At 45.8% G+C, this 25,118-nt stretch overlaps 1 protein-coding gene and 1 long non-coding RNA gene across 3 annotated transcripts in view; both read right to left on the reverse strand.

Moving 5' to 3' along the window:
- DNER (delta/notch like EGF repeat containing) overlaps positions 1 to 25,118 on the reverse strand; it is a 264,234-nt gene that overhangs the window by 218,815 nt on the left and 20,301 nt on the right. The window lies entirely within an intron of this gene.
- LOC116663788 lies at positions 418 to 12,047 on the reverse strand. Its single transcript, XR_004320120.1, has 3 exons — positions 12,036 to 12,047; positions 1,964 to 1,966; positions 418 to 1,010 (listed from the first exon to the last, which is right to left on the reverse strand). It is a non-coding gene; the product is annotated as an uncharacterized LOC116663788 (long non-coding RNA).

Consider the following 25,118-nt stretch of genomic DNA (forward strand, 5'->3'; position numbering starts at 1 on the left):
CCAAGTAGATGTTGGATCAATTGAACTGGATTGAAAGCAACTTTCAGATTTGATCAAGGAAAAACACAAAAGGAAAAATCCACCACAGTTTAATTCTTAGCTCTTTCTTTGACCCACCAAAAAAGGAAGGGCAGTGGAGAATGGAATCAATTTGCAATTTTGCAAACGCAAGCTTCCTCTCAATTAAAGCACCATTTTATGCTGCAAGTCAAATAGAAAAGAGTTTTAACATAATGCTAAAGGCAAATACATTCGTATCATTCCCAAGGCAATTGTTTTCCATTCCCTGATTCAACCCCAGGACGTGTATGGCATTCACTTCCTGAGTACACAATCAAACCAGTCATCATGTATCTAAACAAAATGGTTTGCATGTTGCATTCTTGAGGGAATTATAATCTGATTTACTTGGATCCCCGCACAGACAACCTAAATGAATATAAAATCAAGCCTTCCTTTCCCAAAGAGATTTCCATTTTAAGTCTCATTTTTATGCAAACATTTTTAAAGTAATACCAGTAAGACAAAATCTCGCTTCTACTATGCAAAGCAGAAGTGCCAGCTGTTTACATCTCGCCTTGTTATCTAGCATCTTCACTAGCGCATCCAGGAGATGAAGTGCAAAATGTATCATGAGTCACTCATCATAGAGAAGAGTTAAGATTTAAGGAGAGTGCTGGCACACCAGGGGATACAGTTGGTTTTTTAATTTGTCCTGTGGGTTACAGGAAGTAGGAAAATAGATGTGCAACAGTTCTTTAGCAACACGTGATGGTCGGCTTCCATTCACATCCACCAGAACTCCACCGTGGACCCATCTTGTATTCCGTATGCAGGATGAGGGGGTGGTAATTGCTGCCTATTTGAAATGCAGCTTCAACTATAAGGTGGCCTCAAAGAATAAATTACCAAGAGATTCCACAGGAGTTCTGGGCCTCAACAGCTGTGTCTCCACTTCTGACCTCAATATTCAAGATGAATCTGACACTGAAAAAAGTCCTTGGAGTTAACTGGCATCGTACTAGTAATCGCTTCATTATCCCTGCTCACATTTTGGTTCTTGCCTTGCATGGATTTTGAGGGGATTCGCAAAATCTTATGCATTTGTATTTTATTCAACTGCCAAGATTTCTATTCAATACGGATTTATTCCAAATGGAAGAGGAATTTCCTCCCGAAGTATACTTTGAGGAAGCAATTTACCCAACTTCAGCAATCAAAGAAAAATCACTGCAGTAAATACAGCTCTCACTGAGAGTCACCGCGCACACGCTCACAGGCGGGAAGCACCCCCCAGCGCATCAGGAATGGTCAGGCCGAGGACGGACCCCTCCGGGTGGGGCCCCATTCTGGAAGCAACGTAAAAAGCTGACCTAAGGACCAACTTGTTATGCCCACCCCCCAGCTCCCAGACAGGCAGGCAGAAGCACAAAGAAGCTCAATAATTCATGTTTGATAAATCAAGGATCCAGGAATTGATCCCGATGTCCATGATAAGTCTATTTCACTTTGCCTTCCTTCAAAAAAAAAAGGCGTCCAAAGTGAAAACAAGGCACTCTGCAAAGATGACTGCATTCCTTGACTGGGTAGAAGAAAAGACACTTTCAGAGCACTCTGGCCTGCGGCCACGGAGCCCTGCAGTGAAAAGCACTGGGCCTGCTGCGGACACCTGGCTTCTTACTCTGTCTTACCAGCTTCTTGACAGAATTTTCCTCTAAGCTCTAATAATATATAATTCTAAATTTCTAAAGAAATGAAAAAAGGAAATAAAATTGGACTCTGTGCCCCCAAAGAAGTTATACTGAACTATGTATTCCACTGAGCAAATTTCAGAATCCTTTATCAGAAAAGGTAGTAAAACTCTCCCCTCCCCCTCCTCCTGACCCTCCCCCCCCCCCTTTAGTCAAATCACTCAAGCAGCTTCGGGGCAGGCCCTTTCCTTTGTGGAACAGCTCCTGAGAACCAGCTAATTGGGTCACATGTCCTTGGGCCACGTGATCCTCATTAAAGCTTATTTCTTCTTACACAACAGCTGAGGCTATCGCCCAGCTAGCTCCGATTCTGAAAGTCTATGAAAAAGCTAAAAAAGAAGCCCTCACAAGATCACCCACATGGCGATCGTAAGACAAGTCGTCAAGGGAAGAAAATGAATTTGAGACAGCAAATCTTGCCAGGTTGAAGACACTAATTAAAAAGGGATCCCAAAGAAAGAAAGCTATAACGCCAGGGGATTCCAGGAAAGTCTTTGTTCCAAAGGCTGATCACCAACCCCACTAATGTGCAAGGCGGATGGAGGACGAAGCTGGCCAGCCCCAGAGCGCCACAAAGAGCGAGGAAATGGGCCAGCCACCAAAAGCTGAGACTTAAAACTGCCAAAAACATCAACATTTTTAAAATGATTCTCTAAAGCATCTGTGAGAAAATGTAATATTGAGAGGATATGATTAGCAGTGTAATTAAAAATATATATTTGAATTTACAGTGAATGTTGACATCAAATAGTTATAAGCAATATTAAAGTAAGAACAAAGAATGCCAAAATGTCAGCGCTTAATATTTTCACCCTACTCAGTGTTAGATATAAACAGTCTACCAAGGCAATGCCAAGCTGGATCTGAAGTCAAACTGGAATAGGACCGCACATGAATTTCTGACACTGTCTGCTCTGGAATCTTCTTTGACACGAGGTTGAAGGACTGTCAGAAAAATGCTTTGGGTCGCTCTTTTTTTGGTTAAACATCATAGCTCAGAGTGTTTTCCTTCTCCAGCTCTGCAGATCTAGGCCTCTATCAGCTAATATAGGCAACCTTCTATTAGCTGGCCTTTCCATTCTAATCTCAGCTCACTTCCAGTCATCATGCTCTGCAGATAAGTATTCTACAGTCTTCTCTTTTCCCACCTCTATTCAAAACCCTCAATTTCTCAGAGCCCACCTAACCTATTACTAAATGGACGTGCTCTCCAAATCCCAACTCCCAGACCCACCTTAGCTCCTCTCAGCAGGGGGTTTCCTATCCTATTTTCCATAACTTCCCCTAATAGCCCAACTGCTCACCTCACAGACCCCTGCTCAAGTCCCACCTCCCACTTTTGCTCATAATGTCCTTTAATTATATGATATTCTCTTCCCTTCCCCACTCAAAACTCATCCTCCTTTACCTCCCCCTTCTCGTTCTATCTAATGGTGATCACGAATCTTGAACAACTGGGGAAACTCTAAAACAAATCATGGGTATCTCTTCAACCCCCATTTCCAAAAACAATTTTATAAAGCTCGTGATAAAAAGCACAGTTTCAGTGGGGAGGGTATAGCTCAGTGGTAGAGCACATGCGTGGCATGCACAAGGTCCTGGGTTCAATCCCCAGTACCTCTATTAATAAATCAATAAATCAATAAATAAACAAACCTAATTAACTGCCCCCCCAAAATTTTTAAAATACAAATAAAAAAAGAGAAAGTTATTTTTTTAAAAAGCACAGTTTCAATAGAACAAACCAAATATTTTATCGGTAACCCAAAGACAAATCACAAAAATAAGGGTGAAGAAGGGTGGGAATCATCTTTTTAAAAACTAAACTTAGAAAACTTTCTACAGTTGAGCACAAAAATTATCTGAGTCGAGGCAAAGATGAAACATGACACATTATGTAGTTTTTATCTGACTTAATCACACGCATTAATCAGTAGAGATACAATTTCCCCAGCTCCGAACTCAACAGAAATTTCCACATGTATCATTACATTAAACACATTTAACATGATGGATAACATCCTCCATAGCTGTTTTACTGAAGAGGACAAACCCATGTAGCCATTTCTTACCATGACCCTTAATAAAAACTGAGGGCAGAATGTTAACCTTCTTGTATTCATATAGTTCTGCTGGGAGCTTGAAAAAGACCAGGTGCATAGCTTTCTGGCTGTGTGACTTGGTACAGGAATAGCTCCCTCCACTATTTGTTGTTCTGACTAGAGTGATAGCAGGTGATTGAAAATGGAGGCCACCAGTCAGCGCCAGAAAGGAACTGACCGAACGCTACTCCTTTGAAGATGAAACCAACAAATGTTTTGTTTGGTGGGAAAATGTCCCCTTGACAGAGGAACACCTGATATCCTTGGGGAGATGTATCATGATTAAAGGCTGAAGATGAATCTAAGACTAGCTCTACAACATCTCTGTATCACGTCCGATGCTCACACAAGCACTCAGCTACCCATGACTTCTGCATCAAAGACGTGGAAAAGATCCTGTTGGCGGGATGACTCCAATATCTGCTCTGTCCCAAATGGCCTAGATAATGGCTCCTATCCCATATTTCGCTTCAGCAGGACTATAGCATCCAGAGGGGACCCACAGGATTCACCGCAACAAAATGCCCATCGGAGTGACTGATGAGTAGAAAGGCCTGCCCAGCACCATCCATCCGGATGCAGACATGCATCCGCCTAAAACAGCACTTCGGTTTGACCACTCTGCCAAGTGACACATAGAAAAGTGGGGAAGGGGAGCGACGTATGAAGTCACAGAGAGCTTCTGACAAGCCAGCGCCTTTGGGATTGCTGAGCATAGTGTTTTAATCACAGTGTTCACAGGAGCAAACAGACCTCTTTAATGACGATTATATAAATTGCCCAGGGTCACGTGTACATGGTTGGAGGGGTATGTTCACCACTGGTATTTTTATTCATTATTCCTTCAGTTTTATGCTTCTACAATTTGGGGCACCACTACACCATCGCGTGTGTCCCCAATCAATGACAGCCATGTGAGAGCTATGGGTCCCCTAGGTTTGTTACTACTATCCCCAGGACATTTCCTGACAAGCATGTTGTCTATTAGAGTGAAAGCTGAGCTAATTCCCTGTGGCTTAAATGTTTCAGCAACATGATTATATTCAGTTTCTAATGAAAAAGAAAAAATAAAATGTTAATGTAATGAGGAAGGAGGAGGGAGGGAAGGAAGGAAGAGGGAAAAAGCAGGAAGGAGGAGGGAGGTGGGGAGGTGGTTCTGGACACCAGCAGAGAGAGATCATGTTCTCTCAGCCGCAGTGACAGCAAGCTCCAGCCTCCACTCGGGGATGTGAGCAGATGCCGCTGTAAATGTGGCTGCGGGGGCCCAGAGGGCATCACGTGTCAGCAACCTCTTCCTGGGGTCCCTGAACTCAGAGCTTTGATGCCACATGGTAGCTAACAAAACAGACATGCTGCAGCTTAGAGAGTTTTTGAAGCCCAAACTGGGCCAAACGGTGTCCCTCGCTCCACCCAGACTTAGTGCCTTTTATAGAATTTAGAGAATTTTGAGGTCATGCTCTCATGACCGTGTCCACCACCCATCAGACCAGAAGGAGCCAGCGAGCGGAGGTGCCACGGCTTGCACTGGCTTGGTTCCTGATTGGAGGCCTTCCTGAAAGGCTGCCCTGGGGGGTGACGGAGACCCGCGAAGCCCTCACACTGCCTTAGCCCAATTTGCGTTCTATACTCGCCCGAGGACGACTATTACAGGGAGGCTGTGCGCATCACTCTGTGGTACAGGAAGTGAAGGAGCAGCTCCTAACAGCTCGACCCCACAAGGGTACACGTTCTCAGTACAAACCAAGAATATACCTAAGAAGCAGCTGAGACATAGAAGGGAGAAATGGGGAAAGGATCTTAAAATTTTTCTGCAATAAACGTTGTCCATAAAACACAGGCAGAGTTCTAAGTGAAATTGAGGACACAGGCCATGCTCATCCCAGAAAGACTGGAATCAGCTCGAGGACACCAGTCCTCTTTGAGGCTGCCGACAGCTGGCTGCCTCAACATTCCACTTTCAGATCAAAGCTTCTGGGCCAGATTCTGGTGGAGACCCTACATCATTCAGAAACCATTAAAGTTCCGGAATAGGAGTTGCCAACATCCTCACCAGGCCTCAAGAAATCGTGCTTCTTTATGGTCATTCAAAGGTTGAGGCCGGATTTCACGGGCACGGCACAGGGTTGCCTGGCGCTCATTCAGAGTGGAAGCGGACTCCAGTCTGGTTCTGTCACACAGGCCCCCTCACTGAGCCTCCCACAGGGTCAAGGCAGATGGGGCCCCAGGCCATCTCATGATGACACCTGCGTACTCGAGATCCGAGCTATTAGAGGCAATGTTGTGAGAGGAACCCCAGACCTTTCATCATCTCGTGGACGAGTGACAAGACTCTGGGGAAAGGGCTGGTTTGCACCCCCAGGGAGAACACACCTGGGGTACCCAAAGCATCAGAGGGGCTTGACTGTAGGAACGCAACAGATTTTCTGTGGGGTTCCCCAGGGAACCGGAGCATTATAAAGGGAAGGGGAAGCTGGTGCAGGAGCCACGGATATCTAAATAAACAGTAGGCAACATCAGCTCTGCAGTAAGTCAGAACTTTATAGGAACCACAAACACACTAAGAAAAAATAACTCTTACCCTTAAAAACAGAAGTGGGCTTATGTCTAGCACTGCACTGTCCAATGGGACTTTCTCTGATGACAGAAATATTCTATTCTGCACTATCCACATGGCAACCATAGCTTTTGAATACCTTAAATGTGACTACTGTGACGGAGGGACTGAATTTTTAATTTTTTTACTAGTCTAATAGTCATTTAAATAACCATACATATATGGCCACTGTCTACCATACTGGACAGCTCACGTCTGATCTGAAATATGAAAAATGGCAAAATGTGCGAAATGTTAATAGTGGTGGCCTGTTAATAGTGAACTTTTTCTTCTTTTTTATACTGTTGCTATACTTCCAAATCTTTTAATAACAAGCATGTGTTGCTTCTATAATCAGAAAAATAAAAATAAATACATGACAAAAATATTTAAAGAAGGATAAGATGTGACAACTTCTGCAATTCCTGTGCCTGCCATTCTAGCTGAAGCTACTGAGAAATTATTGATCAATAACCAATAGTTGAAGGGCAGAGGGTCTAGCTCAGTGGTAGAGTGCATGCCTACCATGCATGAGGTCCGAGGGTCAATCCCCAGTACCTTTACTAAAAAAAAAATAAATAAGTAAATAAACCTAATTACCTCCCCTCTCCCAACAACAACAACAACAAAAACAACAGTAGATGATGAAACCACTACTGGTGTCCACGTAACTATCACTCATCAAGAGACTCCAGGTTCACATCCGCCTGTGGTCTACTCGGCTCCAGCCACACTGGATTTCCTTTGAGTATTTGAACGTGCCAAGCTTGTCTCACAGAAAGCCACAGAAATGGTTCCCCTTGCTGTAAGCAGTCTTTCCAAATCTGCTCTCTCTGGTTCCTTGAAAGTCACTTCTCTGGTTGAATATTGCCTCCCACCCAGTGGAGTCAACCAGTCCCCTACGATGTCACCACTTCCTCTCTTCTCTGCACTGCGCTTCTCACTCTCTGCTATTTTCTCCTTTATTTACTTCTTTACTATCTGTCTTCCCTGAACTGGAATATAAGCTCCAAGAAAGTAGGAATCTTGTCTGTTTTGTTCACTGCCCTCTGCCCACCACCAAGCATCATGTCTGCAACTTACTGGTGCTCAGTAAATACCCACTGAATGAACGGCTACAGTGTCCAGACTTCACAGAGAACTGTGCTTTTTAAGATTTTACATGTGAGACATGAATCAAGTTGCCGGGTTCAGCCTGGATAGATAGTAACCACTCTTCCCTACCTCTGCCTCCTTGTTTGTTATTCCAGGAGGGGCAGTAATAGGAGACCTCGTGGGGCTGTGAGAAGTCACATGAAATAACAGAGGTAAAGCCCTGAGTCCAGTGCTTGACACGACATGCTCACCACTGGGTGTGATTATACTACACACTACAAAGCTCTCTGGTCTGTGGGTGGAAAGTAGGAAAAATTTGCAGAAATGTATCATCAACATAAGAGAAAAGCAAATCAAAACTTCAACTTCTCAGGCTACTCTTTCTGACTGTTACCTATAGCCATGGTACACACCACGCCAAAATTTAGGGGGCTTACAAAAATGACTACGTTGATTTTGCCCACAGATCTGCAATTTGAGGAGGGCTCAGCAGAAACAGCTCGTCTCGGCCCCACTTGGCATCAAGAGGTCAAAGCTGGGGCTGTCGTCGTATGCAGGCTCGCTCAGTGTCTCCTGTCTGGGGCAGCTGGGGGCCCCGGGCATCTCTCTGTCTCTGTGTGGTCTCTCTAGGATGGTAGCCTCGAAGGAGCCAGAATTCTTAGATGGTAACTGGCAGCTCTAAAGGTGCAGAGACAGAGACAGAGACAAACAGAGAGAGACAGAGAAACTGAGAAAGAGAGAGAGAGAGGTGGAAGCCATATCACTTTTCCTAACCTAGGAGTCACGCCATGACACTCCTACCACATTCTCTTCCCAGAAGCAGCCACAAGGCTTGCGTGTGTTTAAGGCGAAGAGATCTTGACTCAGCCCCTCAATGGAAGAGTGGCAAATTTCTGGAAGAGTCTATGGGATCGGAAATATTATTGCAGCCACTTTTGGAGAAGACCATCTCACAGGACTAACAACAATTTGTTAAATGTTCCTTCACCCAATGGCCACGTGTTTTGGGAGCTGTGCAGAGCTGCCTTCAGGAGCAGGAAGATCTTTTGAGAACGCCCATCACTAACCACTCCTCAGCCCGGAAAGCCAGGGCAGGGCCCAGGTGCACAGCGCCAGAGGGGATTGAGGCACCAAATGTTGGCACAGCAGAGAGTTGTGCCCACATGGACAGGCTGTGCAGGAACGTCCTCCCGACCTGCTCTGAGCCCTGGGGGCTGCCACCCGTGGGCTCATCCTCAGGCTCCCTTGCCTCTGGCCACTGGGTAGGGGGAGCCTGCAGGGCACATTGGCCAGAACCTGCCAGGAAAGGGTATCTGTCACCCCAGCTCCTCCCTGCAGGTCATTCCAGGCTGGCTGCATCCTTCCCTGAAGTCTCTAACACCATCTCCTTAATCTCCAGCTTCCAAGAAAGGCTCCTCCGTCCCTCACCCCTTCAGACCTATGGCTGTAAATGAGCCGCTGTCAGCCCTGGGGCACCGCAGCAACCCCTGCTGGTTTTTCCATGTCCTTCCCAACTCCCGTGTAAATAGTTCCATTAGTAAACTCTTCTCAAAGTACGCAAACCCCACAAGGTTTCCAGATGCTCCGTGCACTGGCCCAGAACCCCTGCTCCTGTGAACTCCTGAGTGGCACAAATCCCTCCACCACCTCTGTGCTCTGCTCTCTTTGAAGGACCGTTCACTAGGGCTCCGCCTTAATCAGGTCACCACACATCCAATTACCACAAATAGCTGTGAGTGCTGACAGTGATGGCACTAGCTAGATCCGGTGGTGAAGGTTACCCTGGGGCACCCTTACTTTCATGGAGTTTACTGTCCACCTGCTATATTCTGTCACCATTGTCAAGGTGACGCTCTGACGCTCATCACTTTGAGGATGACAGGGCACCCGAAGGGAAACTAAGAAGTAAAAGACACTCACCAGCCATCAGCAGTACTCATCTGCTCATGAAGCTCATCTTTTACGTAAAAATCACGTTGTTCTGGAAGGTGTCGATCTTGTTACACTGTTCAAGCCACAGACAGCACATCAGGGGTGGCCAGCACAGAGGTTCACGTGTGTGCGTGTCCTTGCTGGGGGCGGGGCCAGCCAGGGATACCTGCTAATGAATCTCACTTTGAAAGCACACCGGAGAGCCAGCACATGCCACGCCACACAACAGAAGCCACCAAAGACACCTTCCTCCCACGAGGACAAGTCAAAAAGACTGTTGAATGAGCTTCATTGGTTTCACCAGCCCAGGCGGAGGGGGAAGCTTCTGCACTGCAGCGGCTGCTGTCAGCACGAGTGGAAGGGGACCCAGCTCCACTGTCTGCTTTGTTTCCACAATCCCCCCTCCCTGACCCCCTCCGCACCCACATCTGCCAGGCACTGTCAGCTCTGATCCTTGGTCTGCATTCACTTTGGCTCAGTTCAGAGAACTTGTGGACCGGAAGCTTCTCTGAGCTGTCAAGTCGTACCTCATTACTGTCCAGAAGATAGCTGGACTTCAAGGTGGCACAAAGCACAAAGAATGGGCAAGAGCAGACAGAGGACACAGGCTCCCCTGATTTCTCACCATTCAGCGCGTCCCTCCAGGCTTCTCATCGGGAAGCAGTCTTGTTATCCCACCCAGGGGACGGCGCTCGAGCCCCACCTCCGCCATCCCAGCTCCCACGTCAAAGAGGAAATGATCGACCAGCCCCGTTCTGGCCCCCACTCCATCGGCGTCTCCTCTTTTCTCTTTTATAGCATCAGTCGGGGTTGGGGGAGCATGGCTGGAGACCCCACTCCTCCAGGCCTGACAGGTCCCCAGGGCCTGTGCCCAGAGTGCAAGAGGGCCAGGCATGCTGGTGAGCCGTGAACCCCATCTTCCAGGAGGGCCCGAAACAGCAGGTCTCCCAGAAGCGGGACTTCCAGGGCTGCCCTGCTGGGATTTCAGGAGCCTCTCAGGAGAGATCCAAAGGGAAGGAAGCTGGAGTCCTTTCAGTCGTGCTGCTGCCGAGGCGAAATCCCATCTCCCACGCTCACTGGCAGCGGCACAGAGGTGGCCGCAAAACCAGCGCCCTTGACTACGTGCAAGAGCTGGCTGAGCTGTGCGCCTGCACTGCGAAGGCCCGGGCTTCAGCCCCACCACCGCTCTCATGCACCTGCGGTGAGGTCCCGGCCACGCCCCTCGCCCTTCTGAGCCACAGTCCCTCCGGTGCGTACACTCATCTGCCTCAAAAGGTTGTTGAGGATTCAGCGCTTCTGAAAATATGTCTGACATTTGATACACGACAGTTTCATAAGATTAAATGAGCACAGAAAAAGCAGTCACATGGTTATATATGCTGAGTGGTTCAACGCTAATACTTGAGACCCTACATTTATGTGATTCTTCAGTGGCTCAGGTTTGCTCCAGTTAAGGACTGTTCTTTTAGGTACACCATGCCTTCCCTGTTTTCAGCCCCTTCAACAAAGTCCTCCTCCCTAAGCAACAAAACTGGATGAGAGATGTTTTTGCACAGGATCTCCAGACATTTATCTCCCAAGAAGAACTCCTGAGATGGTCCCCCAAAAGGTTTCATGATTAATGTATGCGTGATTAATGAGGAACCAGGGGAAATCTGCAGATGGGGCCATTGTGGGCAGGGGCTGGGGCAGGAGGCAGACTGGGGCTTTTTGTTTGTTTTGATTGTTTGTTTTTCTTTTTCTTTTTGCAAGTCCCTGGCAGAGTGGACTTGAAATTCTCATACAGAAACATTGCCCCTCCATTTTATGAATGCTCACAGAGCCACAGGAAGTGGAAAGGACACATTACACAGGCCTCTCTCCCCCAGCGTCGTGTCGGGTGCCTGGCGCTCAATAATTCACAGCCTGCAGGTGCACCTGCTCTTTGACTCAGGTGGGTGTGCAGGGGTGAGGCCCGCTTTCTCTTCCCGTGAGCATGACTTCTTCGAAACCTCCAGGCTGGCCCACCTCCTGTGGACTGTTTCTTATAGAATTCTTGCCTTCCCTACACCACCCGCTCCACGCCGCGTGGCACTGGGGTCTCTTCCTCCTCACCTCTGTCTGGAAGGCCAGTATTTTCATCTTCTCTCCAGGTTCACCATCCTACCCATCTCATCCTCTCCTTGAAATGTCAGCCTCCGCTTTCGTTGGACTTCCGCCCTCTGGAATAACTTCCTCACCACTTCCCTTCCCGGGTTGCCTTCACATTTGAGGCATTTCCTTCCACCTGACCAGGCCAGGAAGAGCTTCTCTGCTGGCAGACGGGGACCTGCACCTCCACCCAACACAACGCTTTCCACTCATGTCTCCTGTGGTCAGATGAACTGAATCCTTGTGGTTCAAGGAAGTCTGAGGTGGGGATGCCAGTTCAAGTTCGCCCATCATTGTCGATTTCAAGGGCTTTTTCTTTACGGTTCCAGATCCCTCCCTTGACTCTTGTTTTATGTGGAACACAGAACATCTGAACTGAAAGAGGGAGGGAGTGGAAGTCAGCTAGGATACCCCACAGCTCCAGGCAGCTACATTGGAAGAGCAGAGACACTCTCTTCTTCTTGTAAATAGGACAGATGAGTGATTACAATGATTTTTTTTATCTACATTGGCTGTAATATTCAAGAAAAAGGTTCTATGGAGTCTGATGTTTCAAAGCATTACTGTCTTCAATACAAAGATAAAAGACAGAGCTGTACTTTTTTGGATTTAGAAGCAGCATCACTGTCCCATTCACGCTATCAATATCTGTTAAATTTTGGAAGGATTAAAGTGATAACTAGATATCCATGACCTCATCATGATTGTCCCTTGATGGATGGAAAGTAACTGTGCATTTAGTATCATGTATGCTTGTGACGGACTTGCCCTCGTTTTTAATCTAAGGGCTAATTTAACGAATAGCTACTGTCCTCCTTCACTGCTCTCAGTGCAGGAGAAGGATCCCATACCCACAGGATCCTGACAGGCATCAGCTGCACTTGCTTTACTCTTGCTTTCAGGTCCATTTGGGAGCTGGGTCTCAAACAGCCTCAGAATGAGCTTAGCACACACAGTGGTGTATGTGAAAACTCATGCTTGCTGGAAGCCCTCATCCAAAACCTTGGTGATAACGGCCAAGGTTGAGGCCTGCGTCCCTCAACACCAGGGACAGCCATTCACTCCTCTCCAGTTATTTTCTAAACACTGTGGTCCCTTCAGATTTCCCAACAGCCTTCTCCAGGATTCCTTCTGCCACATAATGGTAATACTCCAAATAGCTCCTTTAACCTTGATATTACCACAACTGGGAAACTGTGATGAGTTGAAGTGTGTCTCATATGATAATTATGTCTCAAATAATATGCTGAAGTTTTAACCCCCAGTACCTAAAATGTGACCTTATTTGGAAAGAGGGTCATGACCGAGGTAACTGCATTAAAATGAGGTCTCTAGGGTGGAACCCAATCCAATATGTCTGCTGGACACAGAAGCAGCCATGCACAGAGGGCAGGCGATGTGAAAAGACCCAGGGAGGAGGCCCCGGGAAGGGAGAGGTTTGTAGTGACGCATCCACCAGCCAAGGCAGGCCAAGATTGGCGGCAGCCCTCCAGCAGCTGGGGGAGGGCCTGGAACAGACTCTCACTGACCGGCCTCATAAGAACCCAACACTGCCGCACCTTGGTTTCGGACTTCTGGCCTCCAGTACTGTAAGACAAGCAATTTGTTATTTGAAGCCACCCAGGTTATGGTACCGACACAGAAGTTTCCTCATCTTGGTTCTGATCTTGGTTCCAATCATTAAGAAGCAAAATACTGTCCACCACCTTGCAGTCTGTCTGTCTTTGAGCACCAGGGCAGGGCTATCTCTGGCCACACATGAGGATGCCCAGAACCTCCTCCAAAGACTCAGATTTTATCAGCCTGGGGTTTTAGAGGCTCCATGGGATTTTGCCATGATTCTGAAGTACCAGGCTGCAGGGGGGAGCCCACACAACACGAATGCTTCGGGACAGCAACGCTGCATCTGAGACCCCCCAACCTGATGTATTTTCTGACTCTTCCTTATAGAAATAAATATTTTAATGTAGAAATTAGCTACATATAGAGTGAGTGAATTTAAAAAGTGTCCTGCGCCTAAAGAGGAGTTAGAGAAGTCAGACCGAGGCAATCGGAAAGATTAAGCAGGCGAGGCCAAGGAAACCGGGTCACCCAAGATGCACTAATGATCAGGGTGTGTGTCGCAAAAGCTAGCCCAGCGCTCGTCAGCCACCAGGCGTCAAATTCTCTCAACCCTCCAGGCCACCTCACGCAGAGCTGACATCTCAGCACTACTAACCCAACCCACCCACTGAACGCACCTCCGGGTGGTCTTGGTGTACAACTGCATGTAATTACATGCACTGAAAGCACCCTGACTTTTGGGGGGGGGGGGAAGGCTGTAAAAGGTAGGTCTCCTCCAACTGCAAAGAATCAGAAGGCAAGTGATCCAAACCTCCACAGCCACGAAGTACACAATCATGAATGATTCTGGATTCATTCACCAAATCCTAAGAGACAAGAATGGGGGGCACCCTCTACAACTTAAAGACAAATAAAAGGGAGACCAGTGTTCACAGAGAGTGATGACAGTATGGGACTCATTTGTCTCAGGATACGGTGCCAGGTCTGTAAGAGAAAAGGGAGCACAAAGAGCCTAGACGCATTAACATGCCACGATGAACGTGCTACTATGAATTAACACGGGCGGCTTCTCACAAAGACCTGATCTGTAAAGCATGCCTCTAGGGCAGTATCCCTAGGGGCCCCACTGCAACCCCTGTGTTAAATGGACCGTGGATCCCACGCTCATCGGTGACTCCCGTGTTCCTGCACAGCAGACTGGATGCCGCTGGTAACTAGAAATTACCAGAGAAGTACCAGTGACCCCTAGATGCCCATGCCATCGCGACTTCCATCCCTCCTCAGAAGTGCAGGTATCACACAAGTGTGGAATCTGGTGGGCTGGCAACTTGGTCCCAACACTGGGACACCAGCTGGCTGAAGCCTACGACCTCCCCACCAAAGGCAAGCACGCAAGTTCCACATGCCCTCTTCAGCAATGCTGTGTATCCATGGCTGCAAAATCTGTCAAGGGACTCACTCGTTTTTTTTAAACTGTTTGACTAAACTAACAGTTAACTTTTCATATAGCTTATCTTTCTCAGCAATATCATTTCTCTTGAAATTAATGGTCAAATAAATTCCTTTTCCAACAAGTGTCCAATCTGGAGAATGTGTAGAGAATAGAAAACAGTTCCAAAAGATATGTGTAGATGCAGCCAATGAATATGCATTTAAACCTACTATGTGCTAGGGGACTGGGCTCGAAGCTAAGGATACATCGATGAAGATTGCCTTCATGAAGAAGCGAGCTTTGGAAAAAAAAAAAGAAGTGAACTTTCACAGGGGGAGAGTGGGGAGGACAGGCAGTTGTCAAGAAACTGAAGAAAACATTAAGCCACAATATGACAGGGTCTCCAAAGGAGGGGGATATGCAGTGGTAAAAGTCGGCTCTCAGGGAGGAGGGAGCTCTGATTCGAAGCCTCTGCTCATTTCTATGGTGCAAACATTCCCACCATGGCTGATTTGAAATTACCAGTGTGATACCAAGTGACTGGAAATTTAACAACCAGCTCTCACGGACTGGTGCAAGCTGGCTCCAGAAACCACTCCGCGGGTAAAACTGTAAGAGGCAACTGACCTAAACAAGGATATATGATCCTTGAGAAACAAGACTACCTCCAAGTCCTAACACAAAGGCAGAGACCCCAGACTCCCCACCCCGACACCGCAATAGCACAGCGGCACCGGGCATTATGTAACAGTAACGACGGCGCCCGGAGAAGCAGCACTGACCCCCAGACCACCGTGAGAGAGAAAACGGCAGGTCAAGGCCCCTCTTTATCCGCCCTGCTGCACCTCGTTTAAGACACTTATGTTCTACAAAAGGGAGTTTGGTCCCTCGTAGAGAAAAGTACCCAAGCTCACAGAATCAGGTATTCCACAGAATACATGACTCACAACAAATTCCTTCCTCGTCATCCACAGCACCAAAAACCATCACGCACGTTTTTGGTCATTTTTTAGGTAAATGCTACATCCTTCACATAGTTACCCAGCTCAGTTCCTGGGTCCTGGGGAAGCCATGCAAAGTCATCCAAGAGGAATAAGAAAGATTCAACAGGTTTCTCCTGGAAGCATCATTCTTTCAAAATTTGTGAATCCCTACCCTACTCATTTGAATTCAATGACGTTCATTCAGCGGGTTATCAAATATTACAGCCTCCACTGACAAGCACGCATCATGCAATACGTTTATAATTATATACATTTTTTTTTGGTTTCATAAATGTCATCTCAAGAAATTGGAAACAGGCACGACAGACTGCCAGATGCTCTGCACATATTCCAGAGAAAATCGTGTTAAAGGGGAACAGAAATCATTCAAAATGTAAGCAAGATGAGGGGCGGGGAGATGGCGCACGAGAAGGCAGGAGAGAGTTCCAAGAACTGCAAATCTAAAGGCCACGGCTGAAGGCTCCACTGCATTTAGAAGCAAAGTGACATTTGAACAGGTGAGAACATATTTCAAGACTAGTTTATACATTTATCCCACATTCTTCCCCCAAATCCCAGTATAAAATTCAGCCAACTAGAGACTGAAATTTCCTAAGAAACCGTACACATAGAATTTTTAAATTAAAATTTGGTTAGTATTTATTCAGCTCTCAAAAATCTTGGCATTAAGCTCAATATTTTCTAATTACTGTCACTAAGGGCCACTTTTCATTGGCCTAAGTTTGCTTATCTAACTGTAGTCAAATATTTCAGCGAGGCTATTAAAATAGTCATGAATATGTCACTAATATTTTTAGTACTCCTTACTGATATGATCAGCTAAGCAAGTGGCATTTTTAAAAGCTACACCAGTCACGTCATCTCAAAAGCGGGAAGCAGGACAGAGAAGCTAGTTCAGGAATGAGTGAGTGTCAATAACACACACCAACCACAAGGGAAAGACTGGATTTTCCACAAGGATGGGAGAGGGACTGTAAATGTAATTGCTTTCCATTAGATGGAACTACAAAAATTCAACGGTGGGCAACCATTTCCAAGCAGACTAAGGAAATAAATCTAGTCTGTGAAGTAGGTAATTATTTAACATCTCAATTGTAAGATGGCATAACATGAACTTTTTGGCTCTTACCATACATAAACAAATACTTTGAAAATCCAGACCAATGACAGAGCTTCATCAGCTGAATGCCTGCTGTGTGCGAGGTGGTCCAGCTGGTGGTTTTCCCACATAGTTTATTTAATCTTTCCACAACCCTCCCAGATATCTAGTCACCTCCGTTTTATGGATGCAGCAACTGAGGCTCCGAAGGCTTAGTAACTGGTTGAAGATCATGGCACCGTGAGTAATTCTGAAGTCTGAATTCCAAAGCAGGTACTTTATCACCCTGACACTTGGCTGCCTCCCCACGAAGAGCTCTTACCTTTAACAGTGATCCGGCATTCACCAAGAAATTATAAAGTCCATAAATTATAAATGTCAAAAAAGAGAGTGCAAGGTAAAGGAGTCCACATTTTCCTCATATTGCAACTTAGCGCTTAAAATTTTGTTAAGTTGGTTGTTTGGAAATCTAAGCACATTTTCCTGAAGAAAAAAGGGAAGGGAAGGGAAATAATTGGGTTATCAGGACAGTCCGGAAAAGCTAACCTTGTGATGAAATAAGGATGATGACGACGGTGCTGGTGATGGCAGTGGTGACGGTGCTGGTGATGATGGCGATGATACAAGCAGGTATGGGCACTCACCCTGCCAGGCACTCTGCTAAGTACCCTTTACTGACACGCTGCCTACCCTCAGACCTTCCAGCTTTTACATGACCAGTGATTCTCAGCCAGAGGCATTTTGTAATGTGGAGGCATGATTTTTAACTGTCATGATGTGTGCATGCTGGGAGGGGGAAGGAGGCATTTAATGCCCAGAGACTTGGCAGCTGAAATCTGGAAATGTGCGGGATGGTTTTGGCGGACTGTTACTTCGGTGGCAGTCAGTGACCCACACCTCCCATGTTTGAGGCCTTTTGTAGACCACTCCTCTTAAGTCTGGACTGAAGCTCTGACCTGCCTCGACCTTCAGTCTGCAGTGGAAATGACACTGTGCCAGTCCTGGGCTGATGCTTTGAGAAGCTCTAGAGGCTTCTGCTTTTCTGCCCTGAGGGAAGCCAGCTGCCCTGCATAAAGCCCCACTAGCCTGGGGCCACCATGCTGTGAGAAGCCCAGTCCAGCCCACGTAGGAAGACAGAGGTCTTGGCTACAGTCCCACAGAGCATCCAGCCAAAAGCCGGCACCAACTCGCCTTTCCTGCCAGTCCCCCAGCCCTGCAAGTGTTCCTCCAGCCCAGGCAGGCCCAGCTGACGCCCTGCCTGAATTACATATTCAAGAGCAAATAAATAAAAAGGTTGCCGGTTTAAGCGACTACATTTGGGGGTCATTTTTTTCTCAACAGTAAACGGCCACAGCAGCGGTCCCTGAGCCCCCGGACCAAAATGAGCCTCCGTTTATCAGTGGGAGTGACGTAAGGTGTGGGGAAGAAAGAGATCTCTATAAACTCTACAAAAGCTCCCCAGTGTCCTAAAGATGAAATAAAAAACGTGACCACAATATACAAAGCTTCCATCACCTGGCCACACCTCACTTCACCGATCGCATCCATACAGGAGCTCCCCTTCTAGGGAGATGCTCTTGTGGCTCCATTTTACAGATGAAAAGATGGAGGCTGACTGAGTTTAAGAAACCTGCCCAAAGTTGCCCAGACAGTGACAAAGTGGCACTGGGACCTGTCTGATGCCTGGTGTACTGTCCCCAATTTTCCTGGGCCACAATCTGCAGGGAGAAAAAAAAAAAACAAGTATCAAATCTGGTCTTCATAATTATGACCTACTTACAGCCCACAGTTCATCACAAATCAAAGCATGTGGGCTATTTTCCAACAGAAACTAATTTAAAATAATTTACTTTTTGAAGAATTATAATGAGAATCCACAGTTAAAGATAATTTAGATAAAAGCTGTTCCCGTGACCTAGTTAAAAATAAAAAGACTGAGCGTATGGTTTGGAATAAATGTGATTCTCTAGAATGCAATTGGAATAATCACTGAATTATTATAATCATTCTGGGGCATGTTTTTCTCTTTGTTGATTTTTCCCCATCCACCGGGGCCGCAGTTGGGCAGTAATAACACAACAAGTTTAGAGGACTCTGGTCTTCAGTTGCCTAGCAACCCACAGCTCTGAAGAGAACGAAGGATAAAGGGTCCATGGGCAAAATAATGCTGTTTGCAATTCAACAGTTATTTAAAAGTTTTAGAATTATTGAAACTATCTAAATAAAGTATGCAAATGAATACTCCACAAGATCAGTCACCACTTTTATTTGTATCACACCCTGAATTTGACGTTGGAGTTAATCACTAAATGTATGATACAATTTTACTAATTTGAACAAAAATATGATGAGAACAGTGTTTACCATGGCTGTTTCAAAGGCGGAGTGTCATTGTTCCTTTCATAGCAGAGCCCTTATCATTCATTGTTGGAAAAATTAAACGAAAAATTGCATGTAAATTACAAAGACAGCGCCTTTCCTGTCATGCCCGCCCACTCGGTGTGAGCTGTCGTCATCACCCGCACTAGCATCATCAGCAAAGAGGAACAGATAAACAGGCCAGTGCAGAGAACTTAGCAAGTGACACATGTTGCACAGCAAGCACGTTTCCATTCACTTTGGTGACTATACATGGAAAAGTCAGTTAACACGTTCTTCATTTATTCATTTATGATTTATTCATTCAACTCATGGAGCAACTCCCGACGCCAAGCACAGAGCGAACAACCGGGAACCTGGTAGACATGGCGACCATCTTCATGGGTTCCCCAGGGTGTAGAGAGACAGGAATGGGGTAAACCACCAGGTGACTCTTAAGTCATGACAAGAACTGGGAAGGGAGTGAGCAGGAGGCTAAGATCAGTTTGAGGCGGTCGGAGGAGGACTTTCTCAGGAGGTGCTGTTTAATGGGCATCTTAAGGACACAGGGGAGCCAGCCATGGGGAGCCAGCCGTGGGCAGAGCCAAGGGAAGAGGAGCTTCCGGGGGACTTTCACGTACAAAGGGCCTGAGACAGAAGAGAGCCCATGTGTTTGTGTTGTGAGCCTCTTCCAGGACAGGACACGCGTGGTAAGCTGGGGTGAGAGGGAGGTTGGAGATGGAGAGGGGCCTGTGTCCTCATGAAATTCCTAACTACTCCCAGAGTGCTGGGGCCTCCAAAAGTCATTTTACCAGGAAAATACACTCACATTTTCACTCCCCACAAAATGGAGGGCTGATTGTTGGGGCAGTGGTTTCATCCGGCATCGCTGTCGCCTTGCCATCCCCCACCCACCCCAGCACCACCCAGTCAACCTGGGGCCCCATGCTCAGGTTTTGTTTTTTTTTTTTTGCACGTATCTTTTTGAATTAGTGGGGTTTTTTTTTAATGAAGTATAGTTGGTTTACAATGTTGTGGTAATATCTGGTGTACAGCACGGTGATTCAGTTATACATACATAGCTAGATGTTCCTTTTCATATTCTCCTCCATTATGGTTTATTACAGGATATTGACTGTGGTTCCCTGTGCCAGACAGTAGGACCTTGTTTATCTTTTTTTTTTAACTTTTTCAAATTGACATATAGTCAGTTTACAATGTTGTATCAGTTTCTGGTGTACAGCATAATGCTTCAGTCATACATGTTTATACATATATTCCTTTTCATATTTTTTCATTATAGGTGACTACAAGATATTGAATATAGTTCCCTGTGCTGTACAGAAGAAACTTGTTGCTTATCTATTTTATGTATAGTAGTTAGTATCTGCAAATCTCGAACTCTCAATTTATCCCTTCCTCCTCTGGTAACCATAAGTTTGTTTTTTATGTCTGTGAGTCTGTTTCTGTTTTGTAAGTAAGTTCATTTGTCTCTTTTTTTAGATTCCACATATAAGTGATATCACATGGTATTTTTCTTTCTCTTTCTGGCTTAATTCACTCAGTATGATGATCTCCAGGTCCATCCATGTTGCTGCAAATGGCATTATTTTATTCTTTTCTATGGCTGAGTAGTATTCTATTGTATAAATATACCACAACTTCTTTATCCAATCCTCTGTTGATGGACACTTAGGTTGCTTCCATGTCTTGGCTACTGTAAGTATGTACCGGGGCTCTGAGTCAGCTTTCACCAGCACTGGGTACAGAGAGGTGGAGTCTTAGAACAGTCCATGGAGGCATGAGTCTGGGCCAGCTTCACCTGACCCAAGGGCAAGGAACAGGCAGAAACCTCAAAAAGTCAAATAAACCAACAAAGGCAAACCCCAGAGGTGCCATTCTGTACTGGCACCTCATCCTGAGCCTCAGCCCACCCTCAGTGTTTGTTCAGGGACGGGACCACCAGACCTGCCTCTAACCACCTACTAAGAAACCTGGCTCAGGCCTGCCCTCTCCTGCCACCTCCCCACAAGGTGAAGACTCCCCCTTAACCAGAGAACAAATCCCTGTTAGGGGAATAAGGATTGCTGATGGCTTAATGCCACCCTCCTGCTCCCACTGATGGCCTAACCTTCTGGAAGTCCTTACTACCTAATCCAAACAAATGACTTTAATCGTGGAAATCCCAGTCATACCCACGTGGATAAAGTCCCTACCTGTGGATTTTATCATCAACTCCCTTTGAATCACAATGAAATGTGGACACACTGCAAAAAGCCAAAATTTTTAAATAATTTTAAAGTATAGAGTTCAATTGTTTTTATAGCCACTGTGTCAAAGAATAGAGTGTATTTCATCCCAATTTTATTTTATGTACAATAAACTAATTGTGATTATAGTGCTGGTTCAATTTATCTTTTTTTTCCCTTTTCATGTAACATCAAGAACACAAGTTGTCTTTGAAGATATCTTTTGCAATGTCTATATAAGATTCCTTCACAGAACTACACCATTTTTTAAACATTCTCCTATTAACTTGACACTTAGGTGTTTTCCAGTTTGGGACTATTGCAAATAAAGTTATGATGACTATCTCCATTTATAAAATTTTGTTCAAATTTCCAACAACTTTCTAAGAATAAACTCCTAGAAGAGGTGTTACAGAGTCAGAAGATTTTAAGTTAAGGTTCTTGATCCATATGGTCTAAGTGCTTTCCAGAAAAATAAACCATTTTCTACAATCCAACATTAATATAAGTGCCCAATTCACTTCTGGGGGTATATTTTTAATGCAATTTGAAATTTTTAATCTGTCATAATATTTTAATATCAGTAGCTGCCAAATTTAGTCATAAGGCTAATAGAGTAATTTCCCATAATATTTGTATATCTGGCACTGCTTTGGGCCAAAATGGTCTCCAGATGGATTCTCAGTCAACTTTATCTTAACTATCGTCTTTTCTTTTCCCTCTGTCTGTCCTCTTAGTCTGGCTGGTAATTAAAATTGGCCAGCAAGAGTTTGGCAAGTTTTAGTCGTGCTGTAGAATCTGTGCCAGTCTCCTGCCGTAGTAAACTCACATCAGCAGACACACTGGCTGGAAACTCCTCCTCTTTCGTCAAACTCAAATAATAGTCTTCCCAAGCATATTTCACCAGAATAGTACAATCTGGGTGTTGTGAGGCCCTCCCGTGACAGGACACACCAAATGGACCTTCCCGGAAAAGTCTAGTCCTGTCCAGACGTGCGTGGTCATGTCAAGTCACCTTGAAGCCTAGACTTCTCTCAGGTCCTTACACATGTCTACACAGGCACTTCACCCCCTCACCCTGGATTCTCCCACGGCATTTGTGCAACTTTGAATTTTTGTAGCTTGGGGAACTTTGAACAGGCCACTCTTCCCACTGAATTATGAAAATTTATGGAGAAGAAGAGAGTTCCCCCAGTACTGACTTGAAGACTAAGATGCAGCCAAGTGTGGGCTGTTGCCACAGCCACACACAGCCTGTAGGAACCATCTCTGGGGCCCTGGGGACCTGTGTTTGCAGTTTGTGGCAGATGCCACTAGATGGTAGACTTGACTCCTCTGAGGTCCTCGACCCTCCAGGCAGCAGGATAAATCCTGAATGAAACATCAGGTTTCCAAGACTATGACCTTTAGCACATGTGAAGGTTTAATCTACAAGACTGGTTCCTGGGAGATACGAGACACCATGTGTCACCTGAGCACGTATTTTAAACAGATTCAAGAATCCAAGTTTAGCATAAGCCCGAGGTACCTATGATCCTGCCCCTCCGCAAATTTCCACCTCCCCAACTCCCCCCAACACCCACCCCCCCACCCCACCTCCCCCGGCTTCGCCCTCCCCTCCTGGCCCCCTCAGTGGGGAGTCAGAGCTGTCTCCTTCCACCGTAGGGAGTTAGCTGGTCCCCACCCCGCTTCTCCACAGCCGCCAAACAGGTAGGTGGCTTTGGCAGAGCCGTGATTTTCTAACGATGCAAAAGTTTAGACATATTTCCCCTGTGAAAACCCATTTAAACATATGCAAAGTTTAAAACCATTTTGAAATGTGTTTCTTCACACAATTTCTCTTAGCCTTAAAATATCCTGGAAGACAAGAACCAAGCCGAGTGTTCACATCAGCACACCAGCAAGCGCTGGAGATACAACCCGACAGAGACGCAAGCCAGGAAAAAAAAAAATGTTGGACCCATTTAACTCAAATTGGATGAAGAGGAAATGCCACCACCTACTAGTGTGAAACTCCCTTGGCTCTTCCTGCATTCTGAGAGCCGGTCCCCAGACATGCGCACTCCCGGTGACCGGAGGTGCCGGGACAGCGGAGGGTGCAGACACCACCAAAGGCCCTTTCTGGCTCCAAGGGACAAATGTAAGCGCTCCCACAGATCACCGCTTTCAAAGGAACCTCAGAAAACTCAAAAGCCAATCTTCCATCATTGAGATTACATAACTAGTCCCAGAAAGGCTGGGTGGTTTGTCACAGGTTCTGCCACAAGCCAACGACACAATCTAGCCTCCTCACTCCCCACCTGGAACTCTTTCTAGCCTAGCACCCTGGGACCAAGACCCACAAGTCTGTTCCTCTGTTCAAACACAGGATCCCTAAATGTAACCACTTTTGGCAAGCGTAACTGAACTAATTATATCTGAAGGCTGCAACAATTTCCCTTCAGTGGGTCACTGTAGTCTCAGAATGTTTACGAGTAACTCTTCCAAATGATCAACTCCCCGTTAAAGTTTCTTTTCCGATCTCAGGTATCAGCCAAGTTGTCAACCGTGCAGCCAACTAACTCCAGTAATTTCCCCCAGAGAAACGCAGGCAAGACAACAATGTGTCATGTTCATTCATCATTTGTCAAGTTCTATAGAAAATAACGCAAAGAGGGAATTACGAGGCAAAACCCAGCTGATCTGGTTCAGGCAACCACATAACAGGTATCTAACTTCCTCTCTAGCAACAAAAACTGAAATTTGGGACACAAAGCAACGGATCCAATTTTGAGCCTTGAGGGAGATCATTACAAGTCATGTAGATCCGAGCAAAATGCTTCCTTCATTTGTGCTATAATATTGGCCCTTGTGACGTATCTTAAGTCAGCAATTAGAGGCCACAACTGTGGAAATAGTGAACCACAAACCACAGAGTTGTCTGAAGACGACTAACCTCCCACCGTAATGATTCTCATTAAAATTCAACACAAGGATGACAGAGACAAATAAGTCATCTTCACTAATCTATTCCAATCATCCCTGCAGAGCAAAGCAAATAAAAACAAATTTCTTTTCTAGTTGCTTTTAGAGGGTCCAGATTAAAGGAACCAAGAAAAGTACATCCTTAGATGCTTTGTAGACACTATATTGGCTAATTCTGCAAATATTTGAGTCCATTTCCTACAGGCTTTAGAGCAAAATGCACGAGGAAATTTCTTTTTAAAAAGAAAAGAAAGAAAAACTCTGGGAAATTCTTCCTTATGGAGAAGGAAAGTTCCTGGTGGACAGAAAAAAATATGGCAAAGGACAGATCAAAGCCCTCCATGAGTTCAGATGAAACCTGCACTGCTGTCAGCCCCACAGTAACTGGAAGAGATACACCTGACTGGGTCTAATTCAGAATTAAGAGAAGTGAGGCTCGGAGATGGTAAGTAACTTGCTCAAGGCCACAGAACAAAGATTCAAATCCCCAGGTCCACAGAGTGAAGGGACTGACTATGAGAACAGGACAATAACGTAGAATCGCCAATTTAATTTGATCGTTGCCAGCCCTAACCCTGCCACACTTTTCAGGAAAGGCTTACTTTGTCTCAGAGCAGACCAGTATTAGCGGAAGAAACCAAACCAAGCTCTCAACCAAGAAAGCAGAAGAAAAGTGATATTCCAGAAGAAAAAGGAATATAACACAAAAAACATGCTCTGTGGCCTCTACAAATATCCTGGCCAGTGGTCCTGGACCACAGCTGTGCATCAGAATCACCCAGGGGTGCTCCTTTGTTAATACGCTGCTCAGACACCACCCACTGTGGTTCTGATGTGACAGGTATG

The sequence above is a fragment of the Camelus ferus genome, chromosome 5, assembly GCF_009834535.1.
Source record: "Camelus ferus isolate YT-003-E chromosome 5, BCGSAC_Cfer_1.0, whole genome shotgun sequence".
Classification (NCBI taxonomy): domain Eukaryota; kingdom Metazoa; phylum Chordata; class Mammalia; order Artiodactyla; family Camelidae; genus Camelus; species Camelus ferus.